This window comes from Buteo buteo, chromosome 24 (genome assembly GCF_964188355.1).
Source record: "Buteo buteo chromosome 24, bButBut1.hap1.1, whole genome shotgun sequence".
In the NCBI taxonomy this organism is placed as follows: Eukaryota; Metazoa; Chordata; class Aves; order Accipitriformes; family Accipitridae; genus Buteo; species Buteo buteo.
In genome coordinates this window covers 6,129,595-6,145,268 of record NC_134194.1, presented here as the reverse complement: position 1 = coordinate 6,145,268, position 15,674 = coordinate 6,129,595, and the positions used below count along the sequence as shown (strand labels likewise).

The 15,674-nt window shown below is 41.4% G+C and overlaps 1 protein-coding gene across 2 annotated transcripts in view; it reads right to left on the bottom strand.

Annotated features, from left to right (window-relative positions):
• CNOT6 (CCR4-NOT transcription complex subunit 6) overlaps positions 1-15,313 on the bottom strand; it is a 33,835-nt gene extending 18,522 nt beyond the window's left edge. For both annotated transcript variants that reach the window (XM_075056672.1, XM_075056673.1), the window contains exon 1: positions 15,151-15,313. The gene's annotated coding sequence lies outside the window, so the exon portion shown is untranslated. The remainder of the gene's footprint in view (positions 1-15,150) is intronic.
• Positions 15,314-15,674: the final 361 nt, after the last annotated feature.

Genomic DNA, 15,674 nt, shown 5'->3' with positions numbered 1-15,674 from the left:
GACAAATAATTAATTAAGATGCTACATAATGAGACTTCTTTAAAAGGTAATTTCCGTTTCAGTTAAATTTTATATTGGACATTCACTCCAAATACTTTTCAAAACTTCAGATAAAGATAACCCATGCCCATTTACAAACTTCACTGAGTGGGAAAGACTGCTATAAAACACAAGAACACAGATTCCTGATGCTCCTAGAATGGCAGACAACAGCCTAAACCCCCATGCAATTATTTAACAAAATCTGTAAAGCAACATAAACATTGTGTCCTGCCACCTTTCATGGGTATGTCACTGTGTCCTTCAAAAATCAATCCATCCTACTGCAGGCTCTTGGTTCTTCAACAATGAAACTTCAAGAAGTGATGATCACCACCACCGGATTCTCCCTCATACAAACTATACAGAAAACATTTGCTAATAACCTCGACTATCTATCAGTTCCAGGTTTACTGCAATTCTCAACTTTTCACACAATTCAGCATCCAAGAAAAGAATTAACGTTTCAAAAAGATCCTCAATTCTTTAAGTCTGCAAAGTGATAGCTTTTGATTCAACCCTTATCTTACTCTTGTCAACCTGAAAATATTCTACCTGAGGTAGACCTTTCTATCACTTTCTTCAGCCAGGTGTTTAACACTGAAATTTAACTCCATTTCTCTCACTCTCTTTCACATGATTCCTCGTAACTTTACAAAAAACATTTTTTGATTTCTTATCTCTTTTTACCACACCAAACCATGGACCGTGAGAGAAGTAGCAAAAATTTGTCTCTAAAAAAACCTCCTCCTTCCAGCTTTCCTGTACATTAACATACTCACACAGTTTCACTGCAAAGGTGGGGAGGGGAAAGGCATTCCTGGCTCCATAATAAAACCCTGTGCCATACCCCTCCCTGCACCATGAGCTAGCTCTCCTCTGTCCCAGGAGAAATACAGCTGGGTTTTAGGCAGTTTAAGAGGAAAACCAGCTTACATAGATGTTAAATAAATAAATAAATAAAAATAACTATTATATTAATTTACAAATTAGTTCCGTGTTTTCAAGTTTCATAGGACTTCCAATATAAATCGTGTTTATCAGAAGTAAGAGTCATGCCTTTGCATTACCCTACATATATCTAAGAGCTTTTATGGCAAAGATTTCACCATCTTAAGCTGCCACATCCAAATACATACAGAAAGGCACAAGCAACAAGCTATAAAATTATTTATATGAAATAGAGAAATTAAACCATACTGGCTCAAATCACATTTACAAACACATTACAAGCAATATTATGCAATTATTAAGCAAAATACATTACAGAAATATTATAGTACCACCCAAAACCACTCAATAAAGAAGCAGCTATACTGGTCGAAATCATGAGCACACCTACCTACCAGATCTTTTAAGGCTTTCTAATTTTTTCATATCCCTGGACAAAGTGAATATATCAGAAAAGTGTTGTATAGAGAATAAACAAGGAATAACTGTTAGTAAATTAAGACTATCAACCTTGTTATCTGTTTATTGAATTTACTAGAAAATGTTTACTCCGCATGTTAAAAAAACCAGCAGAACACCCCACCCCCAAAACCTTTCTGTTAATTATGCATCTTAATTAAAATAAAGCTTTTAAGCACCACACGCTTACTTTAAAACAACAGCTCTTTTACTAATTCACACTCCTTCCCTTTCCCACCCCCACTACTGGTCAAAAACAGATTTCTGCAGTGAAAAGAAATTCCCCTTTAAAAAGTGAATTGTGGGTAAAAGGGTGAGATTATAAATAGCAGCTGGGTGGAACTTCTTAAAGAATGAAGACACTTGAGTACCCAGGGTACTAGAATCATCAAGTGTAACACTTTCTTCTTCAAACTAAGCTAATTAAAGGAGATAAGACTGGATTATAACCACCGGAAAGGTAAAAGCATAATTTCTTCCTGCAATAACTATGCAACTAATGCAATAACATATGGCAAAGTAATGTATTGAGCATCTCTTCTGAAATTGCTATATGTAATTATATATAATTGACAAAGACCAATACCACATAGGAATGCTCCAGTTTGTCAGGAAACATTTACCTTCCTCGGTCATTTGATGCCTTCTCTTCCTGCAGCTCCCCAAATTAATAAATATGTTCCAATTTTTCAAGAAATGAATCAGGTATACTAGAGACAGAAATCTCATTCAGTACAGAAACACGAACGTTCCCCAGAGCACACTCAATCACATGCACTAATTAACAGCCTTGCTGGTACCAGCAGCATCTCGCTCCTCGCTACCAGAAGAGGATGACATACTTTTCCAGTGGGTTTTGTTAATGTGCACTAAAACAATTAGAGATTTAAGAATTTGAGGTTTTAACACTGGATCCTGGTGACCCCATGCTCCCGGCCCATCCATGGCACTTACTCTCCCTCTCATTAAAGTTCCTACTCTTGATGGTTTTCCCTTTCTTACTGCTGCATTTCACAGTGGACAATTCCCTGCCTTTTAGGATTACCAGAAGCAAAAAAAGCAGCAAATGTTCGAGAGCCTCCTGGCTGAAGGAGCTGCTGCTGACCAACAGCATCACTGGCATCAGCCACACCAGAACACCAAGGATACTGCCACACCAAGTGTTAGCGCATCTTCATCCATCACGTAGAGCTCGAGATTTCTCAGGATCTGACAGCAAGGCTACATTTGGGTCATATTTCACAGGACATAAAACACAAGTGCAATACCTTGAATTGCATTTCAAAACTTCACAGCACGGAGTAGTTCAAGAAAATCAGTCTCTTACAAATCACTGTCTCTCCTCCTTTCTCCACCTCCCCAAATCCAAATTTAGAGCCTGCTGAGCTGCTGCAGTTAAACGTAAAAGCTGAGGTAAACATCAGATTAAGTGGTACAGTTTTGTCAGACTAAAGCAATTTTTAGTAAGACCCATAAAATGCTGTCAAGCAACCTTGGAGCCATTGATAACTGCAGCTTTAAACTATCATGACGATCATTTTCAAAAGAGCTTACACCACCTGCAATTTTCAGTTGCACCAACACAGATGGTGGGAAGCACCGCTGAACATCAGGCTGTTATCACGTAGAGCAAGTTAGTTCATAAAGGAGAAAATCTTCATGAACGAAGATATGACATGGATGCCCAGAACACACCCCAGACTATACAAATTTAATGAGGACATTTAAATATGTTTGAATGCAAATTAAATTGTTTACTATCTTGTACCATGTTATTAAAGCTGTTATTTAATTAGTTGTAAAAACAGAAGGGCTTGAGAGCTGAAGAGGAGCGTGGCTGCCCATTCCCACCCTGGGTCACTCAGTCCCAACGCAGAATTAACACCCCTTACCCCAAAGAAACTGAGCTAAACAAGGCCGATGAGGTCAACAGTGCAAAGGGTCTGATGTAGGGAATGGGGTCTCGAGCCTTCAGCGCAGACACGGTTTTAAGCCCTTGTTTGCCCAGAGGGTACTGAGAGAAAGGCGGTAGGACAGGTCAAGGGAGAGCAGGGGCAAAGACCCTTCAGGGAAAGGTGTAGGGCAAGGATGTTGAGGATCAGGAAGAGAAGAAGAAAAAATCTGAAGGTTGTAAAGTCAAGGGAGGGCAACCTGTTAGAAGAAGAGCTGACAAAGCTGGCTAACACAGCAGGTGGATGATGGAGCACTGGCTCCAGCTTCCCTCGGGAACAGACCATTAGAGACAAAGCCAAACGTTCACAGGTTGAGGTGCACCTGCACCGACTGCCGGCTGTCTCTCCAGATTAAAGCAATGAGTGCACTCAGGTGATGAGCAGCCAGGCTAGGTCTTGTTTCAGAGAACTGTTCTGGACAAGACGGGGTGTGATTACCAGCAGCCATGCGAGCGGGTGTGCTGCACTGGGGACCAGCCGCAGCACCAGTGCCGTTCAGGGTACGGTGTCAGGAGGAGCTGGTGGCCTCGAAAAGAAGGAGATGCCTGAAAGCCAAGCTGGTTTAGCTACACTGCTAGCTGTAGAAGAATGAAAAGAGTTCAGACCGTTGCCTGACAAGGCTTTTGAAATGGTAAGTCTCCTAGGCTATAGGTGTGCGTAAGGTGGAAGCTGGACTATGAGGTAGTTAATGCTCTAGGTGACTATATAAACTACTAATCAATAATGCCTCTAAAACGGAGAAAAGGTAGTCTGGGGAAACTGCTTTGAGTGACAGGGCAGGAAAGATGGTGACTTTTTTCCTGTCCTTCCCTTCTGCCATTTTTATAAAATTGGAAGATGATGGGGAGAAGGATTTAATCAAAATAGGTAGGTGAGCGGGGTTTTTTTTGAGAGTAAGTAGTAAGTTGTTTTTGGAAAAAAAAGCCAACAAAACCATACACCCCACACAATGGAAAATACTACAGCAGCTCTTCATTTCTTGAAGTGCTTTCTCTAATACCTCAGATAAACTAACTCCATCTCAAATCTAAATGCATTAGACAACTCCTGTAGGACAAGCACCATCAACCCTTTATAGTATTAGCTTTACTGTAAGCGTAGATATCAAGTTTGCCCCAAAAACTTTCCTAGAAACATCAGCTTATTCCATATCAAAATTTAAATTAGGCAAAGAAAACGTGAATTCTAAAACTTTGTAGAAAACAAGGAACAAGTGAGAGCAGCATGGGTTAGTGTTCAGACAAAACTTTATCTGATCTAATCAACTATTCTGAAATAACTATTTCAATACTTACTAAGCAGCATCTACAAATCCCATTTACAAATATGAGTACCTTTAGAAATACCTCAAGATCACTATGCTGAAACATTGCAACTCTGCTTCTGAAACATCTTGACACATGCTGATAACTTCTTTTGACTTCCCCCGCCCTGCTCCTTACTTGATATTATTTATCACTAAAACTTATGTAAATCAGGAAATAGCCAGGAGGGGGAAGTAAACAAAGTAGCACCACACCTGATCAAGTGCAGAATTACTCCAACTCCTTGCTACTTTAATTAAAAAACAGTGAATAAACTATACAAATCTAGATCTAATAAAGTTAGAAGTAACAAGATAATTGAAGTATATTTTCCACTTACTGATGCGGTACAGTATTATTTGCCAAATAAATTACTTTTGCACTGCTGAAAAGTAGGATAGAAAGCACTCTATAGTACTTCCTATTAATTATAAACCATTAAGCTGCTCAAAGATTTCATAAGAAAATGATAGCACTTATGACAGGCTTGGGGTTTTTTTTGGTTTGTTTTTTTTTTTCTTTCTTTCGCCAAACCGTAATACTGGAAAATCATCCCAGACCATTCATTTGTAACCTTGTGCCTTTAACCTCTTTTCCATGCAATCCAAAGTTGCATTTAAAAATAGGTTCCAGTGACTTTCCCCACAAATGTAAGTGTTTCTTAAATTGACTGATATGTCTTGAATTCAAAGTTAATTTAGGATCCTCCTGACCCCCCACACCAGCCACTTGCACTGTGGTTTTACAACACATGAAGCAGAACTAAGCTGGTCCTGCTGCAGTTCCTTCCTCCCCAGGACTGTGTATTTCCACTTCACTCTTGCATCAGCACTGACTTTTGTCTGATAACAAAAGGAGCTGGTGAAAAGAATTAAACTTGCAAAAGCTAATAGGGAAAAAGAAAAAAAAAAAATTTGAGGGAGCCTAGCTTCCAGTATTATTATTCCTGTATAGCAGTAATGTATGTGTGGATTTGCAGCACAACTGTTTAAGGGACTGAAATCAGGACAACATAATTGTCCTTCTGGCCACACCTACCCTAAATCTCTTCTTGCACAGCAGGAAGCAAAAATCTTGCTTCCAACTACCCTCATCCATGTATTAGTTAAATAGTAACACTGAACAAAGTCTGAAATCCTAACTGAAGTCAAAGTACACTGCTTTTTAGGTGACTTAAAGCTGTAGCAGTTCTAGCAATGTATAGGCTGATTAGAAATGTTAGCCTGTATTTAAACGGTTAATCTCTGCTGTTGAGCTTTATTAGAATGAACAGAAATTACTGCCTTAAACTCCAAACAGTGACCCTCTTCAAAGGGAGCAGAAGTACATCTAAAAGATAACTACTATATTTTGGAAAAAATTCTTTAAGGTCATTTCATAGTATTGTATTTCAGTTTTTACCATAAAACTTAAGATTTGGTCATTCCCACTCAAAGACCCTCTACGAGTGCTTTTCGAAAATGAATCAAGCTTACTGGTTTCACCTTCCTGGCAATGGTGGCACTTTACTCAGCAAGTTACAAATTTCTATGGGAACTTAATTCCATTTCAGCATAAAGTCCAGGTAAATGAAGCAACAACCCTGCAAAAACAGACACTGTCCCTGGCTGGGATGACAAGGTGCGACATCTGTCATCTCCTCACAGAAAAGCAAAAGAAGCTTGAACAGCCTTATGATAAAGGTCAGATGAGTTGAGTCAATGACTGTATTTATCCTCCATCTATACCAAGCATGGGCAACAAACTAGATAGTGATCTTAATAGTGAAAAATGATGGGAAAAAATATTCAAAAGCAAGATACCCCAATGAGGAAAGGAAGCAAGCAAGTACCCAGCACATCCCAGCTAAACCTCAAGTGTCATGTGAAGTAAATTTAATGTACTTCCGCTAAACTCTTATTTAAAATTATTTGGGACCACCCTGCCCCCCCAGACACATAAAACTTAAACTAGAGAATTAAATGGGTTTTTTTATGTATGCCTGATACTGTTCCTACAAAGCCTTTTAAATTTCATGTCAATCCTATTTCTATCTGTGTCTTGTTCAGAATACACTAAATTGAGACTTTGTTTTTTAATAAAATAAATCTTAACATACACCTACAGTTCTGAATTTCCCAACTACTAGCAGGTATACACCATATAATGGAAGAATACTCGCATTCTGCTATGAAATATAGCTTCTGGTTCTATTTTGCTACAGTGCACAACTGTGCAAGTAGATAAACCAAAGTTCAGAAATGCAGGTGTAAGCCACCACCTAAAAGAAAAAAAATGTTAAATAAAGCTTCCTCAGATTAGAAGAATCCATACTAAAGCACATTAGAACTAAAATTACAATTATTTTCATGCTGAATAAACAGAAATTTTAGGACTTGCCTATCTATTGAAACACAATGTTACATTTAACTTTGTAGGAGTGAACAAGGTTGCTCTATTGAAATATGCACAACTAAAACATCAGTGTTGCAAGAAAACACAGATTTATTTTTTTTTCCCTACTAGTATGTTACTTCTAGGTAAATATCAAGTCTGTTGTGTAAACACTTATTATTTGTTGACTACTGCAAACACTCTTGGCATTTTATTTAGAAAAGGCTGTTCAAGGCTTTTTGGTTTTGGTTTTGGTTTTGTTGGGGTTTTTTATAGTAAGTATATAGTATTGTAAAAATAAGACTAGGAAAAATCCAATTGGGAAATTAGCTAAAGGGTAACACCTGAATTTTTCAGAATACATGCTGTGAATTAAAAATTTCCTTTTACCTAATGTGGGGAGGGATGGTATGTAACAGCTGTGTGCACAGGCAGAACTGGAGCAGCACAAGAATGACTCCTGAAACACTCCTCGCCCCCAGGAGACTCAACTATAATGTGTGGGAAAGTGTCAAGATCCCTTTAACCCAATTTATGGCTTAATGTTGGAATAATCTAAATTAAAAAAATAAAAATGCTGTTGAGTCAACACATAGTCAATTGATTCATTCCAAGTGCTTTTTCACTTGGTACGATCATATTTTAGTGGCTGTTAGCATATTAAGATTTAATGGCTTCATCAGGGAAGTAATGCTTCTTCATCATATTTTGAGGACTTCTAAAACTAGAATTTTACATGACTGCCAATACAAAACCACAAGTTACCCTTCCTCTTTTTCAGACTTAGATAATGCAGTAGGATGTGAACATGCATTGCAACTATGTAATAATAAATGCAAGATTCTAATTAAGTCAATACATGTTAGTTCATGTGAGTATATCTGAAATATAACTAATCAGATGAGTTATTTGATTTTGCATATATAAGTTCTACTACAGAAAACTCAGAAGTTGACAAATGCTTTAATAGTCTTTCAAAAAATCTATAAAGCTGTAAAAGTTCTGCAAAACCCTTAATCTAGCTGAAGCTGACTAAAATGAGACATAACCCTCCTAAAACTTAAGAAAAGCAAAGCATCCAGGTTTGGATCAATCAGGTCATAAATGTCAAAGGATATATTTGCTGTTTTCAAATCAGGAAGACTTGATTAGACTATAGAGTTATATAGCACTGACTAGATCAGGCTTTCAATTTTGTTAAGTCCAAAAATCATTCAATTCATATTTTTAAGACGACCGTATCATTAAGTTTTGACCTGCAGGTATTTCAAATTTAATTAAGGTTTCTTTGTCCTTCTTCACTATTTGTTTATAGAAATGCAAACTGGCTGGTTATAAGGCGTGTGGCAGGGGTAGGGAGGTTGCCATTTTCCAAACCTCTACTTCTCCTCCTGCCCAACCTGCCACCCCTCCACTCCACTTGCAATCACAATTTCCTATCAGATGAGCAACCTGCAGCCCGGTATTTTAGTGGTGTACATGTAAACCCCTAAACCTTGGAAGGTGTGAAAAAACTTATTTACCATAGTTTCACTAGTGCAAAGAAGCAATTTTCACTTCCATGTTCAGTTGCTATGAAGACCAGTTTGGGTTTGAAAGATAGCTCTAAAATGGTCAGAAAATAAAAGGCAGAATTCAGCACAGAAGTCCTTGACTGCTCCATCTTCTAGACAGACCTGCAAGATAGATCTATTTTATCTGACTCATGATAAAGAACTCAAATTCCCACCCCTTACCCTGCACGACATCTAATGAGCAGAAATACTATGTCCAAATGTTCTCAGTGTAGCATAGACATAGTGCAGATGATTAGAATAGTTCTTAATTATCAGCAATTGTATGTAATTATGCCTATAGTGAAAGGCTGCTGTATACAAAACAAACATTAACACAAAACCAAATTGCAAAGCAAAGGCTGACCTTTAACTGGTATCCCTAGAAACACTTTGGCTAGCTACCGAGTACTATACACATTCAGATTTTTGCATGTTCTATTTTAGTGTATTCTGAAATGCCAATACATTAAAAGATCAGTCAGGTTCACTAATTACTTTAAGAATTTACTTGCACTACATAATTATATACTGTACGAGTAAGATAGAACCTAAAAGATCAACTTTAACAAGAAGAGTTCTGTTGTAAAACATTTAGCTTCAAGTTTTAAAAATGCAGATAGGCAGTAAGACCAAGGCTTAAAAGCTTCACCTACAAACGTCTTCAGAAAGCTAATGACGATGGTCTTACACTCCAAAACGTTAATACATTACCAACTCTCACTCCACCGGTTGTGTCCAGACAATCATATTTAACAATTTAGTTATGATTCTTTGTGATACATGGAACATTAATTCTTGTTGAGAGTAACTTCTGCACAACTTCTTATCTTGATCCAACTCAGTAAGCTATTCTAAATATTGGCATGTATACCACAACATTCCTTACCACATTTTCCTTTATGCGTCTGCAGAACACTTAGCACATTTCTGTTGTTTTGTGGGTGAAAACATGAAGTCACTGCACAAAACATTATTCGCTTTCTTAGCCTTGCAACAGAACCTAGGAGTAAGAGATAACCTAGCTATTTTAAATGAAGTTTGGACACGAGCTCATTTTCAGCATTCCTGCTATAGATCTGAACGAGTGCTTGACAAGAGATGCCAGTATCTAAATCCAAAAATCTCTGCCTTCCTAAAAAAACAATTTCTAGATATTTAAATGCTTATTAATATTAGAGTTGCTAAACTAACTGAAGTTCAGGATATTATAGAACTTGTTCACACAGTTCGTGCTCTAGCCATCTAGCCACATCCTGATAGAAGCAACCAGACTATACATAGATTGTTTTTACTTCAAATTAAACCAACAAGCCTGAGAATGTTGTTCCACAACCATGCTCTTGTGCAGCAAAGCCAACCCGAGATTTCTTTCCTGTCCCCATGTTCTACTTCATCACCTCCCTCCGTTGTGTTGATGCAGCTGTTTGTGAGACAATGCTGAAAACCAACAATGATACCCAGCTAAGAAAGTGGGGTTTATTGTTGGTGGCTTTAAAAACAAACAAACAAACAAAAAAAATCACCACTTGAGCCACATCACTGGTTGGTTTTCAGCATTACTCCAGCGACAGTTGTACTGACGTAGATTATGTGAAGTTAATGAGCAACCAAAGTAGCAGCTTTCCAAGTTCTGCCACTGGAGAAAAGTCCTGACATACTACACCAGAAGAAACCACGGGGTGATCCCACTGCTCCCTGCACAGAAAGCATCTATGCCATGACTGACAATTACTATACAAGCAGTCCTCAAATCTCCAGAGGTGGATCTGTCATGATGTTCCTCAGCAAAGCAAGGATTCCTTTCTAGTTTTAATTATTCTTCACACAGATAACTTGTTCCTAAAAACTCTTGTTCTGAAAGTACTCACAGATGAATTGTGATTAAGGCAGCACTTAAACTCCTCTATCTCAATCCACAGGACCTTTGCTTTGCCAGGAAAAGCTCTTCTGTTGGGTGGACAACTGTTAAAACGTCTTTGAAAGAGTATTAAGAAGTGTTAATGCTCAGAGTTTGGCACAAAACATCTTAATACTTTTTATTATTTAGCCATTACAATGTTGTCTCCTTGTTCTGACAGGTGATACATATCAGATGGTGCACGAACCTAGCTGTGTTTTGGTTTAGTTTTAAGCCTTCCTGTCTTTGTAGGTGTCAGTTCAATGTGGTTTGAAATGATCTGTCTCTGAAGTGAAGCTAGCGCTTAAAGTTGTTTTTTTTTCCCTGATCCCTGACTCTGCAAACTGATCTATGCAGAGAAATACTTCTGTGGAGCACCATTTAAGTCAGATCAACTTGCAGGATCCACACCTCACTCATCAATATACTCCAAAATAGCTCAGGCAGTAAAGCTGTAGAGATTATTTGTAATATGCAGTATACTAAATTATGGTATATTCATGGTCTCCTACCTATGGCAAGATGCTGTACCCTAATGACATGAGCAATCACTCACATTGCTTCAGCATGTTCTAGAAATGCCCAGTCTTCAGGCTGAAACTGCTGCCTTGCTAAGGAAAGGGGGAAGCTCAAAGAGCTGAAGGAGGCCTTGGAGATGCTGGTATTATAAAATGGTATTGAAACTTTAGGACAGTCTTAAAGTAGGAAGCTGCTTCACTTGCAGAATAAAGGTTGCATATCAGGAACGTGAACTAAGACACACAGGAAAGCCATTAAAATATCCAGGCTGAGATCACAACATCTAGATAGCAGCCTGCATGACATACCTAACAGCTTCCCCAGTCTAAAAAAAAAAAAATTAAAAAAAAAAAAAAAATCGTCTTCCTGCAGAGCTCCATTATAGCATACATCAGAATACTAAGAGCAAGTATTTTAGTTCTAAAGTAAACAACTATGTATGTATTTTCTGCTCCTTGATTCCTTCACTTAAAAAAAGCCCTCTGAGGCATTAACAAAAGGATTCATGTTGCAGTCTTACAAAAGAAAAAACTGAGTTGTTGCCAGTTTTTTTTAAATAAGCACCATCTTGGAAGTGTAATTAGTAGCTCAAAAGTACACGTTAAGCATTTAAACAGCTTTTTCTATGGGACCTGCCTAAGCATTTGTAAACTCTTCAAGATTTCAACTGCAGAAATCCCTCAATGTAGAAATTGTGAGTGCAGGTCCCCAAGCTTATGCCAAGCTTTCCTGTTAAGTGGACTTCTACAACCCAATTTCAATGTAGGAAGATAATTTATGTCACTTAATACAATGCTAATAATCTTGCAGGATATTGTACAATAATCACACTTCCAAGTGTGAAGCACCAACATTGAAAAAGGAATACAAAACAGATGAAACCCTGCAGTGACTCAGTTTGAGCAATTTATGTGTAAAGCCTTCAAAATTACACCATGAAGAAGACTTAATTTAGACTGGATTCTGTAATGTCAGTATTTTGCCACCAAAAGTAGTGAAAAATCTCAATATACGGATTAAAAAAACCCAGATACCTTGTAGGCAACAGGGCAAGGGTCAACCTCTGTCTCGTGCGACTAGGACTAAAATCTAGAGGTAGGGTCTGTTGAGATTATTCTTGTCGGGTTTTAAGGTCAGTGGTAGTGTTTTCAAGCTCGTCAGATACAATTGTAACCTCTGAATACTATATATTTCTCCTAGCAAAAAACCCTATGGAAATAAGCAACAATTCTTGTATATTCTTTCAATTCTGAAGACTAAAAGGCATTTTCATTCATAAAGATACCATCTGTGTATAATCTTCTCTTAATGCAGCGCCATTTGGGCCAGGGAAGTAATGGTACAGACTGCACATATACACGTGTGCAGACAAAATTACATGACAAAACCAGAAAATAATTTAAAACCAAAGAGTCTGTTAACAAACAGAACGAGGGCCTCTGCAGCAGGGACTGCCTGTTGTAGCAGGTGCTGCACAACTGGAAGGAGGAATTCTGGTTCACCACCTGGCCTCCAAGGCACGGTGGTAATCCAAATAAGACGACACACTGTACTACAAACAAAAATACTTAGCTTTTTGGTGATAGATTAACAGGACCATTTTTATTTACACTACCATGCTTTTAAAAACAGATGCTTTTGTTCATCTGTTGGGAAAGACTTTTCAGTTTGCTCAATCTTGGGAGCATTCGACCCCATTTTAAAGACAGCGGTTTCCATCATGAACACTGCACTTGCTTAGAAGAATGCCTTCCTAGTATCTCGTACAGCCTGATCTTAATGATTTTTACCTTGAAATGTATCACACTCATTCAATTTGTGACCCTTCGTAACACGTTTTCAAGTCTTCATATATAAAACGTCAAAAGTATTTACCTGCCCATGCAGTATTACAGTCTCATCTATCTTTATATTTCAGTTCTTCCTCTAAAATTCAAACAAACAGCCTGAACACATCAAGACTGTATTCAGAGTTCAACTTCAAAATGCAAACAGAAAAGAGATGCATGGTAGTATCCTTTTTATAAATGGACTGCTCCAAGCGATTCAGGTGAAAAGTGAACAAAGAGTTAATCCAAACGCGAAGGGCTCCATTTCAGTAATAGCATGAATAAACCCCCACAGAAGGCTTCATTGCTAGCAGCAAACTCCACAGAGTCCAGATGAACCAGCAGGAAGAACAGAGGGTGGATAATCCTGTAAAATTACCCCAGTGGAAATGTTGATAAATTCCCAATTACGAGACCTGCTCTAGAATGAAAAAAAAATGCGAGATACAATACAATTACCAGTCAACACTTGCATATCTTTGTATTTAAGCCAGACAAATACCACAGGTATTTCTTAATCCCTTGAATTTTGAATTAGTTACCCATTATGGTGAAATCTAGATTAAGAAAATAAGCCCCAGAAATCAAACGAAAAACCAGAAGATCTGCAGCTCCAGTTACAAAGCAAACACCCGTCTGTGAAGTTATATTTTCAGTAACACAATTTTCTGTGCTTTTGTGGAAATAGAGATATATGTGTTTAAAACAAAACACACCAAAACCTCTGTTTTACTGTATTTGTTCTGAATGTATTTCTCTTATCACGCAAAGCAGAGCAGGCTTCATATGAATTTTTAAATGTTTGTGGAAAAACTGCTGATAAGGTACACGTTCATGACACATATATATATCGAGACAGGTGCATAGACGCGTACTCTCCTAAAGCCTTGTCTGATCCCGGGCTTAAAATTCTCTATAAAATTCTAAATGAGAAAAGCACGAGGGCAGATCACGGAGCCCAGGAGCAACTACCCCGCTCCTCCAGGCCTGGAGGCTGCCCAGATTGCAGGAGTTCTGCACCAGGTCAGGTGTTCAGTCCCTGCACACCTGTCCCAGAGCCCACCAAACGCAGCAACCACCCCCAATTAGCCCAATTAAGCAGTCACTGCCGTTCAGACGTCCGAACACGCCGGTTTCTCCGACACCCCCCCCCCCCCCCCCCCCGCCCCAATTCCCCTCTGTTTATCCCTGCATGCGTCTGTCCCGCGGCCTCACGTGCCGGCGAACGGCCCGCCTCCCGCGCTCCCCCATTGGTCCCCGGGGCTGGCAATCACGCCCCGCTCCCTGCCTCGCCGTTTCCCTCCGCCGGAACGAGCGAGGGCCGCTCCGGGCCCCGGCGCCAGCCCAGGCCTCGGCTCCCGCCGCTGCCGGTGGAGGCGGGCGGTTGTCGGCGGGGCGGGAGGCCCTGTCGGCGGCTCCTTCCGGAGCAGGAGAGGAGCTCCGCTGACAGGCAGCGGTTGCCGGTGCTCCGGTGTGCTCTCAGGGAGGCAAATCGGCCTCCGGGGAGGGAGAGAGAGAGGGGGGGAGAGACGCGGGGAAGCCGTGCGCCGAGGGTGGACGGGCAATTACCAGATTGATGTCATTTCCCTCTGCCTTTGTTTAATTATTTTAAACTCAATTGCACGGGGGGGGGGGGGGGATAAAAACCAAAACAACAAAACCCCAGCAACAACAACAGAAAAAAAAAACCCAACCAAAAAACTTCAGGCTGCCAGATGCCATTATACTAATTTCTCTTAATTGCCTTCCCGATGCAAATAAACCCGGGCTCCCTGCGAGGCGCCGCCCGGCCCGGCTCCCTCCCTCACGCCGGGTCGGTGTTTACCGGCCTGTGGCCGGCCAAGTTCCCCCGCCGCTCCCCGCTCCGGTAACCAGACGTTTTCCCAACCGCTTCCCCGGGGCGAAGACCCTTCCCCGGAGCCGAAGACCCTTCCCCGGCCCGTCCCCACAGCGACAAACCGCCCGGGGCCCAGCGCTTCCTCCAGCACCGCCCCCCCCCCCTTCCTCCTCCTCCTCCTCACGCCCAGAGCGGGGCCTCGCCCCCCCCCCCTCCATGACACCCCCAAACCACACAACGCGGGGAGAGCCCCCCCCCGCCGCCAAACTCTGAGGAAGGCTCCCCCCCCCCCCCTCCCCGCCATAATAACGCCGCTCCCTTCCCTCACAGCAGTCCCCCCCCAACAAGTAAGTACTACCCCCCCCACCCCGAGCGAGAGCCCCCCCTCCAGGCGAGGCGCCGCCGACGCCCCCCGCGGCGGGGGCCGCCCCTACCTGTGGCTGCAGCATCCCCGTCCCCCCGCCGCCCTCGCTCCGCCGCCTGCCTGGCTCTTTGTTTCCTGCCGCGGGCCGGACGGGAGAGCGGCTCCCCCCCGCCTCCTCCTCACACTCATTGAAAGCAAACAAGCATCATGGCGGCGCTGGCGGCGGCGGCGGCTGCGGGCGGGCCGGCCCTCCTCCTCCTCCTCCTCCTCCTCCTCCTCCTCCTCTTTCTCCCTCCTCCTCCTCTCCCTCCGCCCCGCCTGCCCTAGGCCGACCGAACTCCGCGCAGGCTCCGCGGTCGCGGAGGGGAACGCGGGGTTGGAGTGGGGGGGGGGGAGAGGTCGGCGGCACCCGCGGGTTGTGTGAGGAGAGGTGGGGAAAGGGGGGTCGTGGGGGTGGTAAAAGGTGGGGGAAGGCGTTCGGGGGGGGGATGTTTTGGGGTAATTCTGTGGGGATCGGGGGGTGGAAAAGTGGGTGAAAGGAACGGGTCAGCCGTATCGTAAAACAGGGAACCGGTGTAAATGGTGTATCGGAGG